Genomic DNA, 13,021 nt, shown 5'->3' on the forward strand with positions numbered 1-13,021 from the left:
TAGGATGCTGTAAGTGTGGCGTTAAACGCCCAGAATGGTACTCATTCTGGCGTTTAACGCCCAGAAAGGTATCATTACTGGCGTTAAACGCCCAGTAGATGCTTCTTTTGGGCATTTAACGCCCAATTATACCTCTTACTGGCATTTTCTTGCCAGTGAGCTCCTTCTCCCTGTTTTATACTCTGAATCCTTCTGTAACCCTATAAACTTATGCAATTAATTCTTTACCTTGAAGATTATTTATATTAAACTTGTATAATTATTATTTAAATAAAAATAGGCTTTGCTAATGGCTGGGTTACCTCCCAGCAAGCGCTTCTTTATTGTCTTTAGCTAGACCTTGCTGAGCTTTTAATCTAGCCTAAGCTTTGAGCACTCTTGCTCAACATTGCCTTCAAGAAAATGCTTGATTCTCTGTCCATTAACAATGAACTTCTTATTAGAATCAATGTCTTGAAGCTCCATATAGCCATATGGTGACACACTTGTAATCACATATGGTCCCCTCCACCGGGATTTCAGTTTCCCGGGGAATATTCTGAGCCTAGAGTTAAACTGCAGAACCTTCTGTCCTGGTTCAAAGACTCTAGATGACAGCTTTCTGTCATGCCACCTTTTTGCTTTCTCTTTGTAAAGCTTGGTATTTTCGAAAGCAGTGAGTCTGAATTCCTCTAGCTCATTCAGCTGGAGCAATGTTTTTTCTCCAGCTAATTTAGCATCAAAGTTTAGGAATCTGGTTGCCCAGTAGGCCTTATGCTCCAGTTCCACAGGCAGATGACAGGCCTTACCATACACAAGCTGGTATGGAGAGGTCCCTATAGGAGTCTTGAATGCTGTTCTGTATGCCCATAGAGCGTCATCCAAGCTTCTTGCCCAATCTTTTCTACGGGTACTTACAGTCTATTCCAGGATTCTTTTTATTTCTCTATTAGAGACTTCAGCTTGCCCATTTGTCTATGGATGATATGGAGTTGCCACCTTGTGGCTAATTCCATGTCGGACCATAGTAGAGTAAAGCTGTTTGTTGCAGAAGTGAGTGCCCCCATCACTGTTAGTGCTCTAGGGACACCAAACCTGATGAAGATATGCTTCGGGAGGAACTTCAGCACTGTCTTAGTATCATTGGTGGGTGTTGCGATGGCCTCTACCCATTTGGATACATAGTCGACTGCCACCAGAATATAAGTGTTTGAGTATGATGGTGGGAAAGGCCCCATGAAGTCAATACCCCATACGTCAAACAACTCAATCTCTAAGACCCCTTGCTGAGGCATGGCGTAACTGTGAGGCAGATTACCAGCTCTCTGGCAGCTGTCACAGTTATGCACAAACTCTCGGGAGTCTTTATAGAGAGTGGGCCAGTAGAAGCCACATTGGAGGACTTTTGTGGCTGTTCGCTCACCTCCAAAATGTCCTCCATACTGTGATCCATGACAATGCCATAGGATCTTCTATGCTTCTTCTCTAGGCACACACCTACGGATTATTCCGTCTGTACATCTCTTAAAGAGATATGGTTCATCCCACAGGTAGTACTTTGCATCAGTAATTAATTTTTTCTTTTGTTGTTGCTGTACTCCTTGGGTATGAATCTTGCAGCTTTATAGTTTGCAATGTCTGCAAACCGTGGTGTTTCCTGGATGGCAAACAGTTGCTCATCCGGAAAGGTTTCAGAGATCGCAATAGAGGGATGGGACGCCCCTTCTACTGGTTCTATCCGGGACAGATGATCAGCCACTTGGTTCTCTGTCCCTTTTCTGTCTTTTATTTCTATATCAAACTCTTGCAGAAGCAACACCCATCTTATGAGCCTGGGTTTTGAATCCTGCTTCGTGAGTAGATATTTAAGAGCAGCATGGTTAGTGTACACAATCACTTTTGATCCTAATAAGTATGATCTAAACTTGTCAATAGCATAAACCACTGCAAGAAATTCTTTTTTTGTGGTTGTGTAATTTTCTGGGCATCATTTAAAACACGGCTAGCATAATAAATGACATGCAGAAGCTTGTTATGCCTTTGTCCCAGTACTGCACCAATGGTATGGTCACTGGCATCACACATTAGTTCAAATGGTAATGTCTAGTCTAGTGCAGAAATAACTGATGCTGTGACCATCTTAGCTTTTAGAGTTTCAAACGCCTACAAACACTCTGTGTCAAACACAAATGGCATGTCAGCAGCTAGCAGATTACTCAGAGGTTTTGTAATTTTTGAAAAATCCTTTATAAACCTCCTATAGAATCCTGCATGCCCCAGAAAGCTTCTGATTGCCTTAACATTGGCAGGTGGTGGTAATTTTTCAATTACTTCAACTTTAGCTTGATCTACCTCTATTCCCTTGTTTGAAATTTTATGCCCAAGGACAATCCCTTCAGTCACCATAAAGTGACATTTTTCCCAGTTTAAAACTAGGTTGGTCTCTTGGCATCTTTTCAGAATAAGTGCTAAATGGTTAAGGCAGGAGCTGAATGAATCTCCAAATACTGAAAAGTCATCCATGAAGACTTCCAGAAATTTCTCTACCATATCAGAGAAGATAGAGAGCATGCACCTCTGAAAGGTTGCAGGTGCATTGCACAGACCAAAAGGCATCCTTCTGTAGACAAACACTCCAGAACGACATGTGAATGCTGTTTTCTCTTGGTCCTGAGGATCTACTGCAATTTGGTTGTAACCTGAATAGCCATACAAAAAGCAGTAGTATTCATGACCTGCTAGTCTTTCTAGCATCTGGTCTATGAATGGTAAAGGAAAGTGATTCTTCCTGGTGGCTGTATTGAGCCTTCTGTAATCAACACACATACGCTACCCTGTAACTGTTCTTGTAGGAACCAGTTCATTCTTTTCATTATGAACCACTATCATGCCTCCCTTTTTGGGGACAATTTGGACAGGGCTCACCCAGGGGCTATCAGAAATGGGATAAATAATCCCAGCCTCCAATAACTTGGTGACCTCTTTCTGCACCACCTCCTTCATGGCTGGATTTAGCCGCCTCTATGGTTGAACCACTGGCTTAGCATCGTCCTCCAATAGGATCTTGTGCATGCATCTTGCTGGGCTGATGCCTTTAAGATCACTTGTGGACCACCCAAGAGCTGCCTTGTGTGTCCTTAGCACTTGAAGTAGTGCTTTCTCTTCCTATGGATTTAAAGCAGAGCTTATGATCACCGGAAAAGTGTCACCTTCTCCCAAAAATGCGTATTTCAGGGATGATGGTAGTGGTTTGAGCTCGGGTTTTGGAGGTTTCTCCTCTTCCTGAGGAAATTTCAGAGGCTCTTTTATTTCCTCTGATTCCTCCAGATCAGGCTGAACATCTTTAAAGATATCTCTAGCTCTGATTCGAGACTCTCAGCCATGTTGATCTCCTCTACCAGGGAGTCAATAATATTAACACGCATGCAGTCTTTTGATGTGTCTGGATGCTTCATTGCCTCAACAGCATTCAGCTTGAACTCTTCCTTATTGACTCTTAAGGTCACCTACCCTTTTTGGACATCAATGAGAGTTCGTCTAGTTGCTAGGAAGGGTCTTCCTAAAATGAGAGTTGCACTTTTATGCTCCTCCATTTCCAGCACTACAAAGTCAGTGGGAAAGGCAAATGGCCTAACCTTGACAATCATGTCCTCAATTATGCCTGATGGATATTTAATGGAGCCATCAGCAAGTTGAAGACATATCCGGGTTGGTTTGACCTCTTCAGCCAAGCCAAGCTTTCTGATAGTGGATGCAGGGATTAGATAGATACTTGCCCCAAGGTCACATAGAGCTGTCTTGGTACAAGTGCCCTCTAATGTGCATGGTATCATAAAGCTTCCGGGATCCTTAAGCTTCTCTGGTAAGCTTGTTAGGATGACTGCACTGCATTCTTCAGTGAGAAAAACTTTTTCTGTTTCTCTCCAGTCCTTCTTATGACTTAAGATCTCTTTCATGAACATAGCATAAGAGGGTATTTGCACAAGTGCCTTTGCAAACGGAATCTTTATTTCAAGAGTCCTGAGATAGTCTGCAAAGTGGGCAAATTGTTTATCCTATTCCGCTTGGCAGAGTTTCTGAGGATAAGGTATTTTGGCTTTATATTCTTCAACCTTAGTTGCTGCAAGTTTATTTCCTACAGAGGCAGGTTGAGAAGCCTTCTTGAGGGAGTTAGTATCAGCACTTGCAGGTGTCTGATCCTTCACTGGCATTTGAACGCTAGAACTGGACATGGATTGGGCGTTTAACGCCAGATTCCTACCCTTTTCTGGCATTTGAACACCAGAACTAGACGTGGATTTGGAGTCTAACGCCAGTTTTTCACATGTTTCTGGTGTTTGATCGCCAGACCTATTCCTCTCTAGGCTCTTACTGTCCTCAGAGAGATTTTGGGTAGCAGGTTGCTCCCCCCTGTCAGCTGTTCTTTTCTTGGCTTTCTGCTGCTTTGTTTAGCATTTTTCCACTTTTTAATTGAACTGCTTGGCACTCCTCTGTTATCTGTTTTGATAACTGTTGTTTTGTCTGATTCAATTGTGATTCCATATCCTTGTTAGCAATTATAGTCTCTTGTAGTATCTCCTTAAATTCTGCTAACTGCCTTGTTATAGAAGATAATTGCTGATTGAGTTCAGCAACTTGTTCCTGAGGACTAAAGTCAGTGGACACTTCCTTAGCTTCTTCTTTCATGGAGGACTCATTACTTATGTACAGATGCTGATTTCTAGCAACTATATCAATAAGCTCTTGAGCCTCTTCAACAGTCTTTCTCATGTATATAGATCCACCAGCTGAGTGGTCTAGAGATATCTGAGCTTTTTCTGTAAGCCCGTAGTAGAAGATGTCTAACTGCACCGACTTTAAAAACATTTCAGAGGGACATTTCCTTAGCATTCCCCTGTACCTCTCCCAAGCGTTATAAAGGGATTCATCATCCTCTTGTTTAAAGACTTGGATCTCCAGCCTTAGCTGTGTCATCCTTTTTGGAGGGAAATATTGATTTAGGAATTTGTCTGATAGCTGTTTCCATGTTCTTATGCTTGCTGTAGGTTGGTTATTTAACCACCTCTTAGCTTGATTTTTTACAGCAAATGGAAACAGTAACAGCCTGTATACATCCTAATCTACCTCTTTGTCACTTAGTAGGTTCTTCCTGTGGAAGACCGGAATACTGGCAATTTTGCTGCACCATGACAATGAGCTGAGGATTTAGCTCAAAATTACTTGCTTTGATGGGAGGTATATAGATACTACTCCCATATGCAGCAGTAATGGGGTTAGCATATGACCCCAAAGTCCTTCTGAACTGTTCATTTCCACTTTTGTCCATGTTGGAGTAAGGGAGATGATGTGGATAAATATTTTATTTTATTTTATTATATATATATATATATATATATATATATATATTTCGAAATTAAAATAAATAAAAATAAATTAAAAAAATAAAATAAATGAAAAATGGGTGAATATTCTCGAAAAATGGAGAGAGAAAAAGTGGTTAGTAAGTTTTGAAAAATATATGATTTCAAAATTTTAAATGTTGAAACTTCCTCAATAAAGAAACACCAAACTTAAAATTTTTAGATCACAATAATAGAGTAAGAGTAGATTTTCGAAAATTATGAGCAATTAAAGGAAAGAATATATATTTTTGAATTTTAAATTTTATGAGGAAAGAGAAAAACCACAAAATGACACCAAACTTAAAATTTTTAGATCAGGACAATGAAAACAAGCAGGAAAACTTTGAATACCACAATGAGCACCAAAAACAACTTTTTTTTGAAAAATTTTTAAGAACACTAAAACACAAAGGACACCAAACTTAAAAATTTTTATACTCTGAACCAAAAAAGAAAAAATTTTCCTAATCTAAGCAATAAAATAGACCGTCAGTTGTCCAAACTCGAACAATCCCCGGCAATGGCGCCAAAAACTTGGTGCATGAATTGTAAATCATACTTTTCACAACTCGTACCACTAACCAGCAAGTGCACTGGGTCGTCCAAGTAATACCTTACGTGAGTAAGGGTCGATCCCACGAAGATTATCGGCTTGAAGCAAGCTATAGTTATTTTGTAATTCTTAGTCAGGAAGTCAATGATAAGAGTGATTATATTTATGAAGAGTAAATAGCATAAATTAAATAATACTTGTTATGCAGTAATAGAGAACAGATTGAGGATTTGGAGATGCTCTGTCTTCCGAATCTCTACTTTCCTATTGTATTCTCCTTCATGCACGCAAGGCTCCTTCCATGGCAAGCTGTATGTTGGTGGATCACCATTGTCAATGGCTACCATCCGTCCTCTCAGTGAAAATGGTCCAAATGCGCTGTCACCGTACGGCTAATCATCTGTCGGTTCTCACTCATGTTGGAATAGGATCCATTGATCCTTTTGCGTCTGTCACTACGCCCAGCACTCGTGAGTTTGAAGTTCGTCACAGTCATCCCATCCCAGATCCTACTCGGAATACCACAGACAAAGTTTAGACTTTACGAATCTCAGGAATGGCCGCCAATAGTCCTAGCCTATACCACGAAGACTCTGATCATGAACCAAGAGACTAAGAGATATACACTCAATCTAAGGTAGAACGAAAGTGGTTGTCAGGCACGCGTTCATATGTTGAGAATGGTGATGAGTGTCACAGATCATCACATTCATCAAGATGAAGTGCGAGTGAATATCTTAGAATAGAGACAAGCGTGATTGAATGGAAAACTATAGTAATTGCATTAATTCATCGAAACACAGCAGAGCTCCTCACACCCAACCATGGGGTTTAGAGACTCATGCCGTCAGAAATACAATATGAAACGTGTAAAATGTCATAAGGTCCATAATAAGTCTCTAAAAGTAGTATTTATACTAAACTAGTAGCTAGGGTTTACAGAAAATGAGTAAACTAAGATGGATAGTGCAGAAATCCACTTCTGGGGCCCACTTAATGTGTGTTTAGACTGAGCATTGAGCTTTACACATGTAGAGGCTTCTTTTGGAGTTAAATGCCAGGTTGCAGCTTGTTTGTGGCGTTTAACTCTGGTTTGTAACTTGTTTCTGGCGTTTAACTTCAGAATAGGGCAAGAAGTTGGCGTTCAACACCCGTTTGCGTCATCAAAACTCGGGCAAAGTATGGATTATTATATATTGCTGGAAAGCCCTGGATGTCTACTTTCCAACGCAATTGAGAGCGTGCCAATTGGGTTTCTGTAACTCGAGAAAATCCATTTCGCGTGGAGCAGGGTCAGAATCTAACAGCATCTGCAGTCCTTTTTCAGCCTCTGAATTAGATTAAAGCTCTGATCCCTTAATTTCAGCCAGAAAATACCCTAAATCACAGAAAAAATACACAAACTCATAATAAAGTCCAAAAATGTGATTTTTACATAAAAGCTAATGAAACTATACTAAAAAGTAGCTAAATCCTACTAAAACTATAATGAAAATACCCCCAAAAAGCGTATAAAATATCCGCTCATCAATAGACTACAGAAAGCTCAATGAAGCCACAAGGAAGGACCATTTTCCTCTACCATTCATGGATCAAATGTTGGAGAGGCTTGCTGTGCATGAGTACTGCTGTTTCTTGGATGGATACTCAGGCTACAACCAGATTGTAGTGGATCCTAAAGACCTAGAGAAGACTTCTTTCACTTGCCCTTATGGTGTTTTTACGTATAGACGTATGCCCTTTGGTTTGTGCAATGCACTTGCCACATTCCAAAGGTGCATGCTGTCCATTTTTTCTGATATGATTGAGAGGTTTATTGAGGTTTTCATGGATGACTTTTCAGTGTTTGGTGACTCCTTCCCTAATTGCTTACACCATCTTGCCTTGGTGCTCAAGAGATGCCAAGAGACTAACCTAGTTTTAAACTGGGAAAAGTGTCATTTTATGGTCACCGAAGGGGTAGTCCTTGGCCACAAAATCTCTAAGAAAGGCATAGAGGTAGATAGATCCAAGGTGGAAGTGATTGAGAAGTTACCCCCTCCTTGCAATGTCAAAGCAATTAGGAGTTTCTTGGGACATGCTGGGTTCTATAGAAGGTTCATTAGAGACTTTTCAAAAATTTCCAAACCTTTAAGCAACTTACTTGTCTCTAATGTACCATTCATCTTTGATAGAGAATGTATGCAAGCTTTTGATGAGCTTAAAAGCAAGCTCTCTTCTGCTTCTATTATAGCACCACCTAGCTAGAATTTACCTTTTGAATTGATGTGTGATGTATCAGATTTTGCTATTGGTGCTTGGTGTACGGAATTGTGATCACACCTTTCATAACTCTGGTACAACTAACCAACAAGTGCATTGGGTCGTCCAAGCAATACCTTACGTGAGTAAGGGTCGATCCCACAGAGATTGCCGGCTTGAAGCAAGCTATGGTTATCCTGTAAATCTTAGTTAGGAGATTCAAATGATATGAATGATTTTGTTTATGAAAAGTAAATAACATGAAATGAATGATACTTGTGATTCAATAATGAGGAACAGGTTGAGATTTCGGAGATGCTCTGTCGTCTGAATCTCTACTTTCCTACTGTCTTCTTCTCCAAATACGCATGGCTTCCTTCCATTGCAAGCTGTATGTTGGTGGATCATCGTTGTCAATGGCTACTGATGAGCGGATAATTTATACGCTTTTTGGCATTATTTTTAGACGACGCAAACTGGCGTTCAACGCCAGCTCTTTGCCCAATTCTGGCGTCCACCGCCAGAAACAAGTTGCAAAGTGGAGTTCAACGCCCAAAATGGAACAAAAGCTGGCGTTCAACTCCAAGAATAACCTCTCCACGTGTAGACTTCAAGCTCAGCCCAAGCACACACCAAGTGGGCCCCGGAAGTCGATTTATGCATCATTTACTTACTTCTGTAAACCCTAGTAGCTATTTTATTATAAATAAGACTTTTTACTATTGTATTAGGGATCTTTTGGAATCCGGGATTGTATTATTGATCCTGTGATCACGTTTTGGGGGCTGGCCATTCGGCCATGCCTGGACCTTTCACTTATGTATTTTTAACGGTAGAGTTTCTACACTCCATAGATTAAGGTGTGGAGCTCTGCTGTTCCTCAAAGATTAATGCAAAGTACTACTGTTTTCTATTCAATTCATCTTATTTCGCTTCTAAGATATTCATTCGCACTTCAACCTGAATGTGCTGAATGTGACAATCATCATCATTCCCTATGAACGCGTGCTTGACAACCACTTCCGTTCTACCTTTGATTGAATGACTATCTCTTGGATCTCTTAATCAGAATCTTCGTGGTGTAAGCTAGAATGATGGCGGCATTCAAGAGAATCCAGAAAGTCTAAACCTTGTCTGTGGTATTCCGAGTAGGATTCAATGATTGAATGACTGTGACGAGCTTCAAACTCGCGAGTGCTGGGCGTAGTGACAGACGCAAAAGGAGAGTGAATCCTATTCCAGTATGATCGGGAACCTCAGATGATTAGCCGTGCCGTGACAGGGCATCTTGGACCATTTTCACAAGAGGAGGGGATATAGCCACTGACAACGGTGATGCCCTTGCATAAAGCCAGCCATAGAAAGGAGTAAGACTGATTGGATAAAGACAGTAGGAAAGCAGAGGTTCAGAGGAACGATTTCATCTCCATACGCTTATCTGAAATTCTCACCAATGATTTACATAAGTATTTCTATCCTTCTTTTATTACTTATTTTCGAAAACCCCATTACTATGTTATATCTGCCTGACTGAGATTTACAAGGTGACCATAGCTTGCTTCATACCAACAATCTCCGTGGGATCGACCCTTACTCACGTAAGGTTTATTACTTGGACGACCCAGTGCACTTGCTGGTTAGTTATGCGAAGTTGTGAAGATATGTTTAGACCATGGTTCTGTGCATCCATTTTTGGTGCCATTGCCAGGGAATCAATTTCGAACAACAATTCACAACCTGAGTAACAATTTCGCATACCAAGTTTTTGGCGCCGTTGTCGGGGATTGTTCGAGTTTGGACAACTGACGGTTCATCTTGTTGCTCAGATTAGGTAATTTTATTTTTGTTTTATTTTCAAAAATTCTTCAAAAATCTTTCAAAAATTTCTCATCTGTTTTTGAAAGAAAAAATGTTTTCAGAAATATATTTTTCTTCAGAATTTTTAAGAATGAATTATAGTGTTTCATGAAACATGTTGAATCCTAACTGGCTGTAAAGCCATACCCAAACTGCTTTGGGACTGGTCTTCAACTAATCACCTCAATGGATGTAATTTACATGCTAGAGCTTGGCTGGCTATTAAGCCATGCCTGACCCTTTGATTGGAGCTTTAGACTAAAGAGCATAAGATTCCTGGAATTCATATTAAAAATTTTGGAATCCTTATTTTTCTTTTTTCAAAATGATTTTCGAAAAAATTAAAAGAAAATACAAAAAAATCATAAAATCATAAAAATCAAAAATATTTTTGTGTTTCTTGTTTGAGTCTTGAGTCATGTTATAAGTTTGGTGTCAATTGCATACTCATCTTGCATTTTTCGAAAATTTTGATGCATTCATAGTGTTCGTCATGATCTTCAAGTTGTTCTTGGTAAGTCTTCTTGTTTGATCTTTGCATTTGCATGTTTTGTGTCTTTTCTTGTTTTTCATATGCATTCTTGAATTCTTAGTGTCTAAGCATTAAAGAATTCTAAGTTTGGTGGCTTGCATGTTTTCTTTGCATTAAAAATTTTTCAAAAATATGTTTTTGATGTTCATCATGATCTTCAAAGTGTTCTTGGTGTTCATCTTAACATTCATAGCATTCTTGCATGCATTCATTGTTTTGATCTAAAAATTTTCATGCATTGCATCATTTTCACGTTTTTCTCTCTCATCATAAAAATTCAAAAATAAAAAAAAAAAATCTTCCCCTTTTTCTCTCATAAAATTCGAAAATTTGAGTTGACTTTTTCAAAAATTTTTAAAATCTAGTTGTTTTTATGAGTCAAATCAAATTTTCAATTTAAAAATCTTATCTTTTTCAAAATCTTTTTCAAAAATCAAAACTTTTTCATTTTTCTTAGTTATTTTCGAAAATTTTAAAAATATTTTTCAAAAATCTTTTTCTTATTTTTATATCATATTTTCGAAAATAACATCATCAATTAATGTTTTGATTCAAAAATTTCAAGTTTTTTACTTACTTGTTAAGAAAGATTCAAACTTTAAGTTCTAGAATCATATCTTGTGATTTCTTGTGAATCAAGTCATTAATTGTGATTTTAAAAATCAAATCTTTTTCAAAACCAATTTCAATCATATCTTTTCAAAAATATCTTCTCATCTTATCTTTTTCAAAATTTGATTTCAAAATATCTCTTCTAACTTCTTATCTTCTTATCTTTTCAAAATTGATTTTCAAATTTGTTTCAACTAACTAACTAACTTTTTGTTTGTTTCTTATCTTTTTTAAAATCACCTAACTAACTCTCTCTCTCTAATTTTCGAAAATATCTCCCCCCTTTTTCAAAATTTCATTTTTTTATTTAACTAATTATTTTAATTTTTTATTTTAATTTTCGAAAACTACTAACCTTTTTCAAAAACTATTTTCCAAAATCACTAACTCTTTTTCAAAAATAATTTTCGAAAATCCTTCTCCCTCATCTCCTTCTCATTGTTTATTCATCTACTAACACTTCTCTTCATCTCGCATCACTGCTCCTATCCTTAACCTTGTGTTTGGATTCTTCATTCTTCTTCACCCCTATTCCTTTTCTTCTTCTACTAACAATAAGGAACCTCTTTACTGTGACATAGAGGATTCCTCCTCTTTTCTTATTCTCTTCTCTTTCTTATGAGCAGGGACAAAGAAAAAGGCATTCTTGTTGATGCTGATCCAGAACCTGAAAGGACTCTGAAGAGAAAACTAAGAGAAGCTAAATTACAACAATCCAGAGACCACCTTATTGAAAATTTCGAATAAGTAAAGGAGATGGCAGCCGAACCCAACAACAATAATGCAAGGAGAATGCTTGGTGACTTTACTGCACCGAATTCCAATTTACATGGAAGAAGCATCTCCATTCCTACCATCGGAGCAAACAATTTTGAGCTGAAACCTCAACTAGTTTCTCTGATGCAGCAGAACTGCAAGTTTCATGGACTTCCATCTGAAGATCCTTTTCAGTTATTAACTGAATTCTTGCAGATCTGTGATAATATTAAGACTAATGGAGTAAATCCTGAAGTCTACAGGCTCATGCTTTTCCCTTTTATTGTAAGAGACAGAGCTAGAATATGGTTGGACTCTCAACCTAAAGACAGCCTGAACTCTTGGGATAAGCTGGTCACGGCTTTCTTGGCCAAGTTCTTTCCTCCTCAAAAGCTGAGCAAGCTTAGAGTGGATGTTCAAACCTTCAAACAAAAAGATGGTGAATCCCTCTATGAAGCTTAGGAAAGATACAAACAGTTGACCAAAAAGTGTCCTTCTGACATGCTTTTAGAATGGACCATCCTGGATATATTCTATGATGGTTTATCTGAGCTATCAAAGATGTCATTGGATACTTCTGCAGGTAGATCCATTCACCTAAAGAAAACGCCTGCAGAAACTCAAGAACTCATTGATATGGTTGCTAATAACTAGTTCATGTACACTTCTGAGAGGAATCCTGTGAATAATGGGACGCCTATGAAGAAGGGAGTTCTTGAAATTGATACTCTGAATGCCATATTGGCTCAGAATAAAATATTGACTCAGCAAGTCAATATGATTTCTCAGAGTCTGAATGGAATGCAAGCTGCATCCAACAGTACTCAAGAAGCATCTTCTGAAGAAGAAGCTTATGATCCTGAAAACCCTGCAATGGCAGAGGTAAAATACTTAGGTGAACCTTATGGAAACACCTATAATCCATCATGGAGAAATCATCCAAATCTCTCATGGAAGGATCAACAAAAGCCTCAACAAGGCTTTAATAATGGTGGAAGAAATAGGTTTAACAATAGTAAACCTTTTCCATCATCCACTCAGCAACAGACAGAGAACTCTGAACAAAATACTTCTAATTTAGCAAATTTA

General features: G+C 38.5%; 1 non-coding gene across 1 annotated transcript; it reads right to left on the reverse strand.

Moving 5' to 3' along the window:
• Positions 1-12,331: 12,331 nt before the first annotated feature.
• On the reverse strand, positions 12,332-12,439 carry LOC148561632 (small nucleolar RNA R71). The gene has a single exon (XR_015887766.1). It is a non-coding gene; the product is annotated as a small nucleolar RNA R71 (small nucleolar RNA).
• Positions 12,440-13,021: the final 582 nt, after the last annotated feature.

This window comes from Arachis ipaensis, chromosome B6 (assembly GCF_059453495.1).
Source record: "Arachis ipaensis isolate K30076 ecotype BB chromosome B6, ASM5945349v1, whole genome shotgun sequence".
NCBI classification, from domain to species: Eukaryota; Viridiplantae; Streptophyta; class Magnoliopsida; order Fabales; family Fabaceae; genus Arachis; species Arachis ipaensis.